Genomic DNA, 12521 nt, shown 5'->3' with positions numbered 1-12521 from the left:
AACATTATATTTGTTGGCTTTAAGGGTATCTATAAACATATGCAACGAACATCTCGCTGCAGCTGTTTTACCTCATCCCATGTATATTACATGTAGATTCGACGTAACAATATATGGAGATAAACTGTAAGTGCAGGGGTAATCTCATTTCAATTTCGTCTGACACATTTTTTTTTCAGTTGACTTGGCTTTCTGTCTGCTGCAAAATATAGTGTTTTAATTCACCAGTTTTAGAAAATACGATAATTTTTACATCAAACAAAAGTTCATGAGTATCATTGTTAATAACGTTTATTAAATACATTTTCAATCATCCTTTCTTGGCTGTTTCTATTGCTTGATGTTTTTAAAATCATGCAAAGCTACACGAAGGCTATCTGCGCTAGACGACCTTGATTTAGTAGTGTAAGACCACAGGGAAGGCAACTAGTCATCACCACCCACCGCCAACTCTTGGGCTACTTTTTTACCAATGAATAGTGGGACTGATAATCACATTATAACGCTCCCACAGCTGAAAGGGCGAGCATGTTTGGTGTGACGGGGATTCTAGCCCTCAACTTTCAGTTTGCGAATCTGCCGGTCTTTTCTTTTGCTTAAATAACTTTATTCTCATATCAATGCGATATATTTTATAAGATGGTTTGTGATGTTTTCCTCATATATCACATTTGAATTATTTTTCCCTGGTTTAACAATTAAATTTTATGAAACTTGTATTCTCTGGCAAACATTCATCGATAAGAAATTTTTATTAGTAGTTTTTCTATATTTAGGATATCCACTACAAACTTTTAGCAGATTCACTGATATTATAGTTTTAGAGTGAAGTGTTTGCTGCAATTAAGAGGGGATTTTTTATTAACATGATCCTATTTTTATATTTATTTTCCATAGTTCAAAGTCTTTAATTTACATTTTACTTTTCACGTATTTTATTTCCTGTTTCACATTAATAATCGCTATCCTATTTTTTACATAAAATGCTATAACCAACATTATTATCTTTGTTATTATGTAACTACATTTTTATAGGCTTATTTAATGTTTCTCTAAATGTGTTTTAACGACTTGATTTCAACATTCGCGTTCAACTTTCATATTTAATAATCACTAACATTTTAAACACCACGACACAAGACGATATATTTAGTTTGATCATTTTTATTAAATTCGTTTTGCATTCCTTCATATATTAATAAAAAGTTTGTAATTAAATGGGTGCTTTCGATGAGTTTGAACAACTATTTGAGAATAATGACGAGGTATGTAAGTGCAAAGAATATGTTATTAAAACTTCAGTTCGTTTCCATATGTTATAAGAATTAAAACGTTTCACTATTTTAGCTTACAAAGTTCGATCGATCTTTTAACAATCTTAGCTTTAACTTTGTTTACAGTACAACCAATGAATATTTTGTTCATTAAATAATTTGTAGTTTAATTTTTAATGAATTCTGTTCTTTCATGAGTTGAATTCTTTTCAATTTCCTATCTTTAAAATTTCATTTAAATGTTTTTATTATTTCTTCTCTAGTTTTAACTTTGTTTGAAATAGCCCTAGCACATTTATTGAAAATGTCCAAAACCATTCAAATGGAATTTGCATTATTACTGTAAGATTTAAATTATGTCATATGAATTAAATCTGTTTCCCATTGATTATTAGTGCGAACTATGAAAACTTTTCTTCGTTTAAATTTATGTCTAATTGTTTTAAATTCGCATCAATGATGTAAAAAATATGTTCATTTTGAAGTGGTTGAATTATTCGTTTTAATTCCTGTATATCGCTAAACCCTCTTTCTAGGTCGGCTCCCCGCTAGTACAGCGGTATGTCTCCGGATTTATAACGCTAAAATTAGGGTTTGATTCCACTCGGTTGGCTGAGCAGATTGCTCTCTGTGGCTTTGCTATAAGAAAAACACACATACTTTCTAGGTCGTAATATAAGTCTTTCCTTTTAAAATTGGATCTTGAACAGAATTTATATACTCTATCATCACTTAATTAGATATATATCTATTGGCTGTAACTTTTCATTTCTCCACCCTGAATTTGTAAATGATGGAATAATTAAAGTTTTTTTCTAATGTCAGTTGGAGTTGAATTATAAGTCCGTGGTAGGATGAAATTCAAAGAAACATTCATTAAAATATATTACAATACTCAACGTTGTATAACATAGAATTAAAATTTTATTTAAAATACCATTAACAGTCACTGTTTCAGCATTCTTCTCGTCATCCCTCTTTTATATACTAAAATAAAACATTAACTGCATTTGCAGGAATTTGGACTTTCAATTTCTGCTGTAAAAATAATTCGAGGAAGTGATCACTGGGCTTTAGATGGGGGTGTCCGCCAATGAGAAGAACTTAGCCCAGTCCTGTTTGTCGTGTATGTCAGCAGTATGACTGTCAAAGGCCCAATTCGATTCAAAATTAAACTGAATACCTCACATTAACAGTATAAAAAAACCATAAAATAAAGAGAGTTACCTCAGGGTCTAACTGATAACAACCAAAGAGTTTCACCAAAGAGACAAAACAAAACAAATTAGACAATATAAGGACATACATAATATTAGTCGTAGTATATGCGTGTACAACATGTATCAAAAAACACATCAAGAAACAAGAGTGTGTTTTTCTCATAGCAAAGCCACATCGGGCTATCTGTTGAGCTCAGCGAGGGAAATCGAACCCCCTGATTTTAGCATTGTAAATCAGTAGACTTACCGCTGTACTAGCGGGGGACAGAAACAAGAGCAAATACATAACTATATTTTAAGGAAAGCATATAGAACCCCCGTGATCAACGAACTCAATATTTCTGCATAATTATTTAAACATATCAACTATATCAGACAGACTCCTAGGTAAATTGCTTCAATATTATAACAAAAATTAATAAAATGAACTGAAGAGCTAACGAAAGAATTACATAATACGTGATGAAACAAGCCCGAAATACTTCTACCTTCTAAACATCATCAATAAGAAATTCAGAGACCAAACATTGCTACATAAAAACATAAGCCTGTTTTAAAAGGATTTTGTATGTATGATAAAAATAGAGTCATATATGTATATATATATGACTGCTAAGCATAACTGTATTTTGAACATGGACCAATGGTGTGATCACGTATAAGTGAAGCTAATGAAAATATATGAGTTAGTATATTAACCTACGAACTGTAATGACACGAAAATAGTACGTTAATTAAACTAGAGACAATAGACAAATTGTAATATACTGTGAGTAATGCAACATTATAACAATAGTTATTACTTAGGATTCAATAATAGTGCAAACAAAACAATAACTCTTGAGAAGTAGGGAGAGGTTAACGCCTGACCTCTCTGTTCCAAAACATGGACGAAATCCCAGTGAAGAAGTAAGAGTTCAATGTCCACGGTGGGTACACCACAGATAAATAGTTGGTTATATAACAAACTCTGGAACAGCAGGTGTTTTGTCTTGTGGTAGACGATCATCCTAAACATCATTAAAAAAAGAAGAAAGAAATAAATAAAAGAAAAAAAGGACAACAATACTCAAGATAAAAAACATTGCTTGTTCATAACATCAAGATATACAGATAAACATTTCGAAATCCTAAAATTCCCATCTTCAGTATTTAAACGAAAATAAATGGATTGCATCATTCTTAAGTACGTAACTAAAATAATTGGTTATGATGTAAATATATTATTTTACTCCAGAGGCCATTCGTCTTGAAAGAGCCGCCAGTGACACAGAGGTATGTCTGCAGACTCACACTGCTAGAAACCCAGTTTGGATACAGTTTGGGTTGCTTTGTACTTGACTCCAAGCAAACAAATCTTTTGGAAAAATCCTAAAGAATAAATTATAGAAATAAATAACTCACTTCATAAAAATTAATGAATTTAGATTACAAAAAACAACAACAAACATTCCCTTCTTATATAAAATATTTCTTACGCAAATATCTGAAGACAAATAGCTGTTATAAGCAACCTATTTTAATTATTATGTAATGTGATTTCTGTGCTTCTTGAATGACAGCGAATTTAACAAATGTAAATTGTTGATAATAAAAATACGTATTTTCAAACACCAACAAATAAGACGAAATAAGTTTGTTTTTTTAATTTCACGCAAAGCTACACGAGGGCTATCTGCGCTAGCCATCCACAATTTAGGAGTGTAAGACAAGAGAGTTTGTTTGTTTTGGAATTTCGCACAAAGCTACTCCAGGGCTATCTGTGCAAGCCGTCCCTAATGTATCAGTGTAAGACTAGAGGGAAGGCAGCTAGTCATCACCACCCACCGCCAACTCTTGGGCTACTCTTTACCAACGAATAGTGGGATTGTGATAATAAATGTGATCTCCTCATATTTTTTTGCTCATGTGGACTGCAGTTGCTGACCTCTCAAAATATTATGTTCAAGATTTAAATTAACCAATTTTAAGCATGGTGCTCCCATCAGATGTTTCTGTCTGGATGGGCTGTACGTGACTCCATGACTTGACGAAGTGTTTCCCTCATATGTTTCTGCTTGAGCTGACTGCACTTGTTGATCACACAATCTGCTATGTACAATATATGAAACAAAAATAATATGCAAGGTACTTCTATTTGATATTTTCTGCACAGATGGATTTCAGTTGACATAATCTGATGTATACCAAGGTGCTTCTTCTTAATATTAAATCCCAGAAGTTTCCCTGTATGTTTTTTGGCCTATTTGTATACATTTATGGTCCTTTAGCTTTAACTACATATTCTTATATCTGATTCCAGGCACCTTTCTTGAAATCTGATTACAGTTGTGTTGTGTGCTCATGCTTGTTACATATGTGAATATCTGTTGTATGTAGATGGAATCTGTATTACAAGATATGGTGCCTGTCTCTGAAGTTTCACCCTATGTATTTTACTTTGTTTGTTATAAGATGAAGAATATACCTGTTCTAGAAGTAATGCTATACCACATAGATGTGACTTCTTTTATAATTGCAGCACACCTGTCCTTTTAAAATAGTTTTTTCCACTTGTCAGATTTCTTTTGCACTTTCTTTAGTTTTTCCAGTGTGGAATTCTAATGTTGGATGAGTGGAGGTAGTGCTGTTTCAGAAGTTAACATTTTCCAATGGTGAAAATGTATTGGAAATAAATGTTCAATTCAAGGGTTAAGAAATGATTGTTAGTTTTTTTATCTCCACTTCATCTTCATACTAAAGTCATTAAGCTTATCTTAGAAGTACATATCAGTCTTGAGGTCCCACAAACACAATACCAACAGCTTGTTAACAGTAGTTAAGCCTAATGTCAGATGATCAAATATATTGGTTTTATCACTATTTTATCTTCACATTAAAGTAATTAAGTTTATCTGTACTTTTATACAAGTAACAAATAACTAGTCTTTACTTTAGGTTATTTATGTAGTGATACAAGTTGCAGAATGTTTAGTCTGATGTATAACCTATTGTAAGCTGAATTTAATGAATGTAAAGTTAAGTCACCAGGTTTATTGTAAAGATGTGAAGTGATAACCAACCATACTTTAGATTGTATTGACTTAATAAAACAATATACTTAAAGCCCACTTTATTATTTACTAATAAGTTGAATTATAGCTAAACCTAAAGTACCATTGAACATCCCAAGGCCAATCTAATGTTAGTGCTTAGTCCTAACTTTAAGCTTTAATCATACCACTTTTATTTAACAATTTCTTAAATCAGGCTCTTTTTTTTTTGTTCATTAAATCAAATTGCAACATATAATATGTGATATTCAAATATCTTTAATTGTCAATAACTTAACTTCCTAATGTTTTTTTTTGCTACCAAAATATCTCTCTAAAGAGACATGTTCTAAATACATTGTGTGAATTTTGGTCATGATTTAGTAAAACAGAAGTAATATTGATTCTTATTATATACATTATTTGTACTTCTAGTTCCAGGAGAAGTTGATTCATCAGAAGAAAGTTCTCTGTGTACAGTTATGAAGTTTGATGTAACAAGAGAGGAGCAAGAAGAAAAGTGTTATATGACATCAGATAAAAGCGAGATAATTAAACTTTTACATTCAGTTTCCTTAAATAAGAAAGTGGGTGTAGGATGTTTCTCGTAGAATAATTTCTTGTCTTAGTGTCTTGTGTGACAATCATAAATGTGGAACTACAAGTAACAGAAATGAAGCTGTTTTCCTCTGTTTTTATTGCTTACACAGTCAGACATGAGAAATGTTACAAGTGTTTAAATAGTTTTAGGACTGTATACATATTATGTTTGAAATGTTAGGTTTACTAATTATATGTTTAGAATTAGTGAACTGCATAAACTGTATGTAGTGATAACATTAGCTGTTACTTTGTTAACTTTTTTCAAATATTGTTGATTTTAGAATGTATACGTTCAAGTGAAAATAGAATAACCTGCTGATCTTCTACAAGATGATGTTATTTCTAAGTTCAGTTACAGTGATGATGAGGACCAGGATGGTTCATATTATAATGTTATGAATGTGAAAAACAGAAACTGAATTTAAACGAGATATTGAATCAGGGTTAGAAAGAACATCTGATAAGCACTACCATCTCCTAAAACTAATTCTAATATGATACTGTACTTCCTTTCACATTGTAGGTTTTTCATCCAGTGTTGCCCTCTGTATGCATAATAGTTTGCTCACCACTAACCTTGATACTCTCACCTACTGCCATTCAGTATGGAAGTAAGCATCCAACAACCATCCCCAATAGAAGTGCAACACATCTTCCATGTGCAGGTGACTCCCTCTGTACTGTAGAGTCCAGTCTTCATCTCTCAACCCTTTGAGGTGGATTCCTGTACATGGTGAGGTGATATCCCAGAGAAGGTTCTGTATTTTCAGTTTATCTCGTCTGGGATTTGAACATGTTTGCTGTACATGGTGGCCTGTGAAGAGTAGGAGAGGATCCTGGTGGTTGGGTGGTATCTTAAGCACTGTGACACATCCCTTTGGGCTTGAATTCTGTGGGCGAGTAGCCTTGGGGTAGACCCTTGGGCTTGGGTTGACTGAATACCAGTATTGGGCATTGTTTGCAGGTGTTATGGGCATTATGTCTGATAGTATTGTTACTGTGTCCATGTTTGACATTTTAGTGTGTCCCCTAAAATGGTGGGTGGGATCAGTGGGTAATGAATCTTTTTCTTGTGGGTTTCCCACATCCAGATAAAAATAAAACAGTAAAAAATCAAAATAAATTAATTGTTAAGCAACCAAGTATGGAGAACTATGTTCCACAGTCACTACCGAAGTCGATACTTGTACCCCTTTACTAATTTTACATTCCTTGCCTGAAGAATTCTTAGGGCAAAGGCCTTACTTTTTTTACTGAAAAGGGATTAATAGGGCTTGCTGGCTCTTCCAAGTTAGGTAAGAAGTTATGTTCTGGAAATATCTTGGTTGAAATGTCTATGCCATATCATAGTAAACTCCATTTGAAGTTGAAAACCCTTTGGGGATATCCCTATTGAGGTTACTCCTCTTGTTACTTTGAACTCCTCATGAAGGATATAAAAACATCCCTGAGTTTCAGATCCTTGCTGGTTTCTCCTGTCAAGAAGAATCTGCTGTGTGATGCATTACCACTGGCATGAACAGAATTATGCTGCCGACCAAATTTCTAATTTTGATGTTTACATCGCCATGTCCACTTGAATCTGTCAAGGCAGGTTGTCGTAAATGTAGGGTACATCCCTATATTCCTTACTCTTTCAGATGTTTCAGCTAAGCATTCTAAGATATCTTTTGGCATGTGTTCATTGTGGTTGGAAAGACCAGGACATCTACAAGTGGTAACTTGACCGTTATTGCATTGATTGTGTTGGTTCCCATTTCTTTATTTTTTATTTTGCCCTTGGTGGAGGAGAAAGAAATACAACATTTACATTCTGGAAACAGCATTTATTATCCAGAGGGTCAGAAGTTATTTCCCATTCCATTTCAAATGTATGTTGCTACACTACATTCTACTGCTACAGTCAGAGTGCAGACAAATCTTTCCATGCCTTGAACAGAGTGTTTTTCACATTAAGTGATGAGTATTTTGCCATCTATAGATAAAACAGTGACAAAAATGTCCACACACTCCTGTCTCTGTCTCAACTGTTGCATCTTGTGTCTGTTTGGGTACATCTCCTTTGATCCCTGTTTTTGATGACTGCTCAAATTCATTTTCTGTGGCATCAGGAGGCAGAATGGATATTTGTTCATGTTATCAGTCACTGCATTCTGCTTCCCCTGACAAGATCTGTCAGATTGACCCATGGTAGGTCCATGGAAAATGACAGACCTTCTTTCTCTAAAGAAAGATGGCATGGTCACAAGCAGAAGGGTTCTGTGACCAGTTTTCCTTCACCTGAATAAAAAATAACCACTTTGATACAGTAGAATTTCTGATGGTTTTATTCTAATTTGGATGATGTTAAGGCTCAATTTGTATCATCCCAGGTGTCTCTCCTTACAGGAAACATTTGTGAAACCTGCCAATACTGGCATCTTTTGAGTCTTCTTTATACCAGAAAGATAGGTTGTGTGATGGACTATTTCATGAAAGAATGGCATTGCTGGTTGACTAGCATGTATCCACCTTATCTGTGTCACTTGATACGTCCTTAGAGGCTGTAGCCATTTGTATCTCCATGTGCCATACCATTACTGTTTGTTCTATTTACCTGTCTCCTGGAGAGGTTCACATTCAGTCAGACGTTGATGCTGTTATTGAATAGCTACTGTCTCCCTTTTCATCATGGATGACTTTAATGAACACGATTCCTTTTGGGGTGGTGCTGATATTGATGGGGGGAGGGGTCATCCTGTGGAACACATTCTTTCAGATCACAACCTTTCTCATTTCAGTAATGGTTCTTTTACCTATTTTCATGCACCTTGTCAGACTTTTATTGCTATTGATCTATCTTTTCCCCTTCACTTTTCTCTTATTCGTCTTGGAGGGATGATGGTGATTCATGGAGTAGTGCATTGGTGAAGTTGGACCAACCTGACTGACTTTCTTTCACCTCTCTCTGAATTCAATTCTGCTGTTGTTAGTTTTCCATCAGCTTGGAGACAATAACTGATTGTATCATTGAAATAGCTATTTGTTCTGTACCCAAAAGCTTGACATATTTCACACTGTTCCTTGTTCATGATGGTTTCCCACCTGCTAATTGGTATTAGAGGCTCAGAAATGAGTCTGAGATACTATTCCATTATCTTTTTTCATTTCAACATTGTGTTTTCTTCTTCACATTTAGGTGGGAATTTATTTTTGGTGTCTTGTTGATTACAGTGAGTGTTTCAGATACTTGCATTCACTTCCCTCATTCATGTTCATCCAGATGTTATTTTAATTTTTATCCACTCAAGTCAAGTTTCTCATTTGCACACTCTTTTGTTCAAGTTGGTCAAGGTTCATCCTTAGCGTCTTCATTGCAGTGGTCTGGAGTTTCACCCTGAGATAAATAGCTGCTTGCTTTTTTGCTCGTCCCTAAATATCACTGAAGCTCAGGGTTACCAAAGAATTATTTTCTCTCTCTCTTTTACAAGCAAGGTTCTTTCTCTTTTGGGTACTTTGGCATGGGTTGTGAACACCTTGGAAGTCTTCTCTGATCTATGAATTCTCACCCAGTATCTGTTGGTCTCCTTTCGTCCTGTTTGGTTGTGTCTAGTGACTCACCAGAGACAACACCTAAGCTGGCATTCTTCTACCTTTTCTCTATCTCATGTTGTTCTTTTTCACGGATAATCTTCTTACAGGTTGAAAGTCATATATGAGTTATCACGAGGTCAAAGTTTATTGGGTGTCATGGATTCAACTTGATTCTGTACTTCCTTCTTTTGAAACTTCTTGTCATGTTTTTGCCATAGAATCTTTTTTTACTCATCAGTACAGACCCATTTTTAACCATTAAAACAAATTGATATTTGTCTCAACCAGCAGTGGGTCACTTTTTCCTGCTTGCTGTATTGGATGTTGGATCTACTTTTCAGGGCCATGTTTTCAACACATGACATAAATTCATAACCTGAAAATGATCTAGGAAGGTCGAAATGTTGTTCTCTGCTTTAATAGTAAAAGTGTTAATACTCATACCAGCTGTTCTGAAATACATTTTTATTTCAGGTGGATTTCTTGCCATCAAGGAATTCATAAAATAGTAAATAAAAGTTTTGAATGCAAGTTAATATTTAAAATTTTGAGGTTAATATCTAAATGTTTTGTTTATAGAGATTGAATAAAGTGTTACAGACTCTATATCAGTTTCTTTTTGTTCCAAAAGTAAAATTCTCTATTTAGTGGCTTGTGCTACACACACACAACTGTCTTCCTTGATTTTTAAATAAATTTTTTGTAATTTGTGAAATTTTGATACCAATGACTAACCCTTTCAAGCTAACCTGTTACAATGGTGTAGTTGACAGGACTTAAACCTATGTTGAAAATTACAATAGATTTCTATCTCAATGAACTAATGATAAAGGACATTTTAAGGTCAGATTATGAGCAAATTTTGATCAGTAAAGTAACCAGGATGAATGTAAATGAAAGAATCATACCTGACATGACTTTACTGGATTTAAGTGAGGTTGGTATATGAGTAGAGCTGTGTGAAAAATAGATTTATAATCCTTAGCATTGTACCATTAATACAGTAAGTGTTAGCAGAAATGATAAAACAACCTGGAGAAATTAGCAGAACAGGCTTGACAGTTTATAATGTTTTAATTGTAGCAAGGTGGGACATGTGGTGAAAAGTGTTATCAAAAAAAGAAATTACAGATAGCATATATTAAATGTGGACTGAAAGGCCACATGGCCAGAAACTTAAGACATCTACCAAAGCCAGGGAAGGGAAAAGCCCAAAATGCTGGAACGTTAGGAGGAAAGTTCTGAAGATATAAGAGAAGACCATAATTACTAGAGAATCAATACTCATAATTCCAGCTGGAATAACTGAAAAACAATTTAAAAGTGGTTCCAGCAGCTTGAAATTAAATTTTGAGCATTAACCCTATAACTATTGGGGTCATTTTAAAATTTTTCTCTGAGTGTAGTACTGTGACACATACAAAATTTAATTAAACCACTCTACTATCAGTATATATCATTGAAATTAATATTATCATATTTAATTCATCTGTTTCAAAGGAAACAATAAAAACAACAATTAAACTGCAGTTTTCATGTCACATGATTCATGTACCTAAAAACCTCAACATCAGCAGCAGTTCATTCTTAACCACATAAGCTGGCAATGTACATTAGTGTCTAGACTGTAATGTTACTTTAGTGTCTAGGCTGTAGTGTTGTTTCAGTGTTTAGGCTATTATGTACATGTGTTTCCACTGTTGTCACAAAGGTTAAAAGTCTGCTTCTGCCTTCTCTGGGAAGCATAAATTTTCTAATCCTTGACTTATGTTGTGCTCATCCTCTGTACTTTAAAGTGAAATCTACAATGTATGTCTAATTAGTTGACACAAGTGTATGTGGTCATTAGAAAGACCTTAGTGTATACTATACTTCACCAATGGTAATTTGAAATTGGCACTCAGTTTTCCTTATGGTGTATATGCAGTTGCTGTCAGTATTGTTTTCTGCTTGATTGACTGTATTACTTATGGTGATTTCTCACCTAAGTATGTTACAGTTAGACAGTTAAGTTGTATGTTGGACTTACTTTTATATCTTAGGCAAAATGCTAGGAAAGTATAGGGTTCTGTTAAAAGTAGAATATTTAAGAATTAGAGCATTCAGTTTATGTAAATTAAATATCTATATAAACTATTGTGGTGGATTCAGTTGGTACATTACAGCAGAAAGATAACACTGTTATCTCTCACCATTGAAAACCTGCATATAGAAATGGAGATGTTAAGTTTTGAAAGAGTCATACCTTCAGACATAAGTGCAAGAGTTGAAACGAATTATACCTTTTCACTAACTATAGCAAATAATTAGGTCCAAATTATAATATTAACAAGGTTAAAGACCAACAGTCAAAACCTTGGTTTGGTAAGAATGTGAAGTGTTCAAAGACAGATTCAGTTAGATAAAATAAAATGCCCTAAGCCTGTACAAACCATCTGTATTACTTGCTTATTAAGGTGTAGATCCATTCTGTAACTGCTTTGTATGTAAGATATACACATTTGTATCCATTGAAATCATTCCTACAAATGGGATGTTTTTTAGATTCACCTTATTTGTGTTATTTCTCATAATTTTTATACTCTCTTGATTTCTTCACACAAGGATCAGCATCAACTTCTCTCTTCTGCCACATTTCATCTTCCATTGGTAGACATCATGCAGGATTATAGTGGACCACACCTCACATTTTCATTTTTTACAGTGGCTCATTTTACATGTTTGATCATTTTCTGTTGTGAGTGGTGCTTCTTCAGCTATTCTAATTTACTGCACTGTTTCATTCTTGAGGATTATAATGGTAACTGCAGAGATCACAG

Source organism: Tachypleus tridentatus, chromosome 13 (assembly GCF_004210375.1).
Source record: "Tachypleus tridentatus isolate NWPU-2018 chromosome 13, ASM421037v1, whole genome shotgun sequence".
Classification (NCBI taxonomy): Eukaryota; Metazoa; Arthropoda; class Merostomata; order Xiphosura; family Limulidae; genus Tachypleus; species Tachypleus tridentatus.
This window is presented reverse-complemented; position numbering follows the sequence as displayed.